This window comes from Anolis sagrei, chromosome 1, assembly GCF_037176765.1.
Source record: "Anolis sagrei isolate rAnoSag1 chromosome 1, rAnoSag1.mat, whole genome shotgun sequence".
Classification (NCBI taxonomy): Eukaryota; Metazoa; Chordata; class Lepidosauria; order Squamata; family Dactyloidae; genus Anolis; species Anolis sagrei.
This window is the reverse complement of record NC_090021.1, coordinates 151873511-151879110: the sequence shown is the minus strand read 5'-3', so window position 1 is coordinate 151879110 and position 5600 is coordinate 151873511.

Here is a 5600-nt window from a genome sequence, read left to right as displayed (position 1 = left end):
GAAGGTATGAATAGCTCATTCATGACTAGAAGAGTAGAAAAAAAGCAATAAGGACCAAGGAGGTTGTTTAACTCTTTGCAGATTCATTTAAAAAAACCAATGGTCAGGTTTGTGTTTCTTAAAGAAATGTTGTGATAGGAAAATAACACTATCAGTAGTGATAATTGTTGTCTGTTATGAGTTATGTAAACATGCAGCTATAAATAAATGCATAATTGGGAAAAGTTGTGTTAGATTAAATGCCAGAAATGTCCATCATCAACATGATCAAAGGTTACAATAAAAAGCAAACCCATAACACACGTTATTCATGCCTCTAAAGGGCAGGAATATTCGTGTCAAGATGAAAAACATGTCTGAACCTTGTCTTGGCTTCTAAACATAATTTAACAGTCCCCAGTAGGTTGGTGAGGATTCTTCTGTCAGTATGTAATGTTATTTGGTGTGAAAATTGCTTATAGTTTAAACTGTATGGTTTCAGTAATGCATGGGTTAAAACTACAGCAATGTGTAGAATTGGTAGTGTCACTTTTGGAGTTTCCTGTGCAGACCAGACAGGAGCTCTGAGGTGTGTAATGTGTTCCATGCAGTGTGTGTCGAGATGTGATGTATATTTTGTATATAATAAAGATAAATTACTGCTTTTGGTGAAAGTAGAACTTGGAAGGTTGAAGCAGCTGAGATAAGGAAGGTGATGTATCTCAATTTCCGACATTTTCATGGGTATCTTTAATTCACTGGGAGTAAAGGTAGGTGACTGTACTGACTTTGGTAAACATGCCTTACAGTGTGTACTCAGTTCCACATCTCATTTTTTTTTGTGTTGTGAAAGGCCGGGCTGAAATTTCTCTGGCTAAGACTCGGTAAGAAAGGAAAGAGGTTAGATCTGGGATTATGGATCAAGAACCTGATATCCTTAGTCTCCAAGGAGAGAAAGAAGTTGTGTTATGTTAGGGTTCAATTGCCTCCTACATCTTCTAGAGCAGGGGTCCACAAACGTTTTAAACAGAGGGCCAGGTCACAATCGCTCAAACTGTTGGAGGGCTGGATTATAATTTGAAAAAAAAATGAATGAGTTCCTATGCACACTGCACATTCTTATTTGTAGTGCAAAAACACTTTAAAACAATACAATAATTAAAATGAAGAACAATTTTAACAAATATAAACTTATTAGTAGGCCTGTTTGATCAAGAAAAAATTTGTTTCTAAAATCGATTTGTAATTGGGGTGTTTTTTTGTTTCAATATTTAAAATAATTACAAAATTTTCCAAAAAAAAGTTCGGTATTTACGAAAATTTTGTAAATATTAACGAATTTTTAGAATATTTTTTGTATTTTTTAAGAATAATATTAAAATAATATTAAAAAAATATTTTAAAATGGAAATGCCCTCTGGAAATGCTCCCAAGCCTGCTGCCGCTGAGGGCGAGGAGGAGGCTACTGGCGAAGGGGGCCTCAGCGGCGGCAGCTTCCCCCTCGCCCCTTTGCTCCTCCGTCCTCCTTCTTCCCCAAGCTGGGCGCCAGGCTTGGGAGCCCAGCCCGGGGAGGAAGGAAACTTTTAGCCACGGAGCAGCAGAAGGGCGAGGGGGAAGCTGCCGCCGCTGAGGCCCTCTTCGCCAGCAGCCTCCTCCTCGCCCTTCTGCTGCTCCGTGGCTAAAAATTCCCTTCCTTCCCGGGGCTGGGCTCCCAAGCCTGCTGCCGCTGAGGGCGAGGAGGAGGCTACTGGCGAAGGGGGCCTCAGCGGTGGCAGCTTCCCCCTCGCCCCTTTGCTCCTCCGTCCTCCTTCTTCCCCAAGCTGGGCGCCAGGCTTGGGAGCCCAGCCCGGGGAGGAAGGAAACTTTTAGCCACGGAGCAGCAGAAGGGCGAGGGGGAAGCTGCCGCCGCGCCCAGCCTGGGGAACAAGGAGCACGGAGCACCAAAGGGGCGAGGGGGAAGCTGCTGCCGCTGAGGGGGAAGCTCCTGCCAAAGAGGGCCTCAGCCTAACGGCGAGCGCGCGCGGGCCGGCCAATCGGGAGCCGCGCTCGCGCCCAACAGGCAGGCGCGGGGCTTGGCTCACTGGGTGCGCGCTCGCGCCGCCCCTTCGCCCCTGCCCGCCCCATTTACGAAACGAGCGAAAGCTCGTTAAAACTGTGGGGGGTGCCGGGTTTGGAAATATGTTTTGTTATCGTTTCGTATATGCAAAAATTAACGAATGTTTAACGAATTAACGAATTAACGAACGAAACCGCACAGGCCTACTTATTAGTATTTCAGTAGGAAGTGTGGGCCTGCTTTTGGCTGATGAGATAGGATTGTTGTTGTTGTTGTTGTTGTTGTGTGCTTTCAAGTAATTTCGGACTGAGGTTGACCCTGAGCGAGGGCCGGGTAAATGACCTTGGAGAGCCATATCCGGCCCCCGGGCCTTAGTTTGAGGACCCCTGTTCGTTCTAGAGGTTGATGATGGTGAAGGGGTGTAGTCAGGAGAACAGAAGCAAGCCATCAACTGCAGCCAGAAGAGAAAGGTTCTTGTGGTAGAAGATTCATTACCCAGGAGTACAGAGGGTACATGCTAGCCAGATGGACAAGAAGTTATTGTATTTCTGGCATATATATACAGGATGTTAGTAACAAGTTGCTGGAACCAAGGAAGAACAGAGAATAGTATCCCTTTCTTCTGACATCAATAACAGAGCCAGAAATACCTTTAAGTGGATTAGATGACTGTTAAAATCTGTTAAAATAGATAGAAAAAACTAGGAAAAATAAAAAATCGGCTGTACAACAAATTTCTGCTGTGCCTTGCAGGCAGTTTTCTCTTTTCAAAGATGGAAAGAGGAACCAAGTTGGTGAGAGGAACAAAACATAGTGAGAGGAGCAATCCTCCTTCTCTGGATGTAATCAAAAGAGGTTGGGCAGACACATATTGGGGATCTAGTGGGAAGTCCTGCAGTGAGCAAGGTTGGACTAGATGACTCATGAGGATTCTTCCAACTCTATGATATCTCCTAGTGCAGCATCTAGTGTTGTGTCCAGCCCTGTACTACGAGGGCTGTTTCTTAAAGAAATGTTGTGATAGGAAAATAATGATTAAATCACACTATCAGTAGTGATAATTGTTGACTGTTATGAGTTATATGCAGTTACTAGCCATCCCCTGCCACACGTTACTGTGGCCCAGTCTGGTGATCTGGAAAATAAAGTGTTGGTTTCTAATCTATGTCATGTCTTTCTGCTTGTGGGTAAACAGTATTTCTTGTTGTTTCCTTGTCAGTGTTGATGTGGAGATTGTCTGGTTTGCCTACTCTGGAATATGCAACATGTAATTGTCCTTCTTTAGGGTCCCCTTTCAAATCTATGATACTCTCTCTCTCTCTCTCTCTCTCTGTGAATCATATCTATCTATGGCCGAATGGTTCTTTATCAGGAGGGCTTTGATTATCTTTTCTTGCTGTGGTGAAGGGAGTTGGACTGGATGGCCTTAAGTATTTTCTGTTGGTCATGTGGGTTCTGTGTGGGATGTTTGCCCCAATTCCATAGTTGGTGAGGTTCAGAATGCTCTTTGATTGTAGGTGAACTATAAATCCCAGTAACTACAATTCCCAAATGTCAAAGTCTATTTCTCCCAAACTCCATCTGTGTTCATATTTGGGCATATGGAATATTTGTGCCAAGTTTGGTCCAGATCCATCATTGTTTGAGTCCACAGTGGTCTCTGGATGTAGGTGAACTACAACTCCAAAACCCAAGGTCAATGCCCATCAAACCTTCTAGTGTTTTCTGTTGCTCATGGGAGTCCTGTGTATCACCTTTGATTCAATTCCATCATTGGTGGAGTTCAGAATGCTCTTTGATTGTAGGTGAACTATAAATCCCAAGAACTACAACTCCCAAATGACAAAATCAAATTTTTTTGAGTGAAGAACATACATTGGGTTGTCAGGTGTATTCTGTCCAAATTTGGTGTCAATTCATCCAATGGTTTTTGAGTTCTGTTAATCCAACAAACGAACATTACATTTTTATTTATATAGATATACAGTTATATACATTGCAAGTCTGTGTTTAAGCAATAACACTGTAGTGCCAATTCTCCTATAATGCATGGTTTGATTTTTATACCTATTTTATATACCTGGGATCACATACAATTTTCTCCGGTAGAGATGGATAGTGAGTGGTAAAAAGTTCCACTCTAGTGAAGGGTCAGGGCAAACATTCACATATATCTTAACTAATTATGGCTGTGTTTTTTCATTGCACAGCCATAATTAGTTGGTGAGGATTCTTCTGTCAGTATGTAATGTTATTTGGTGTGAAAATTGCTTATAGTTTAAACTGTATGGTTTCAGTAATGCATGGGTTAAAACTACAGCAATGTGTAGAATTGGTAGTGTCACTTTTGGAGTTTCCTGCGCAGACTGGAAAGGAGCTCTGAGGTGTGTAATGTATTCCATGCAGTGTGTGTCGAGATGTGAACGGACATGCAAGGAGATTGTGATGTATATTTTGTATATAATAAAGATAAATTACTGCTTTTGGTGAAAGCTGGATTGAATGGTCCAGTGTATTTACCACTTTGTGCCTTCAAGTAGAACATGGAAGGTTGAAGCAACTGAGATAAGGAAGGTGATGTATCTCAATTTCCGACATTTTCTTGGGTATCTTTAATCCATTGGGAGTAAAGGTAGGTGACTGTACTGATTTTGGTAAAAATGACTAAAACCAAATAGACATGCCTTACATTGTGCACTCAACTCCACATCTCATGTGTTTTTTTGTGTTGTGGGAGGCTGAGCTGAGATTTCTCTAGCTAAGACTCAGTTAGATCTGGGATTATGGATCAAGAACCTGATATTCTTGGTCTCCAAGGAGCAGAGGCGGCCCTAGGTAATTTTCGACGGTAAGCAAACAGTATTTTGACCCCCCCCCCCCAACCAATCACTGATATATATTTTCTGTTCGTCATGGGAGTTCTGTGTGCCATATTAGGTTCAATTCCATCATTGGTGGAGTTCAGAATGCTCTTTGATTGTAGGTGAATGCTCTTTGATTGTAGTTACATCCCAGTAACTACAACTCGCATATGTCAAGGTCTACTTTCCCCCAAGAGTGCCTCAAGAACGCCCCTGGGCAAAATCAACTATACTGCAAATGCTTACTTTGCGTAATGGGTTGAGCCGCCCCTGCCAAGGAGAGACAGAAGTTGTGTTATGTTAGGGTTCAATTGCCTCCTACATCTTCTTGAGGTTGATGATGGTGAAGGGGTGTAGATAGGAGAACAGAAGCAAGCCAAGGAAAGAACCAGCCTCACCATCAACTTTAGCCAGAAGAGAAAGGTTCTTGTGGAAGAGGATTCATTACCCAGGAGTACAGAGGGAACATGCTAGCCAGATAAGATGGACAAGAAGTTATTGTATTTCTGGCATATATATACAGGATGTTAGTAACAAGTTGCTGGAACCAAGGAAGAACAGAGAATAGTATCCCTTTCTTCTGACATCAATAACAGAGCCAGAAATACCTTTAAGTGGATTTCCTTGAGATCTGGTGGGATAACAACTGAGGGATAAAATCTGTTAAAATAGATAGAAAAAACTAGGAAAAATAAAAAATCGGC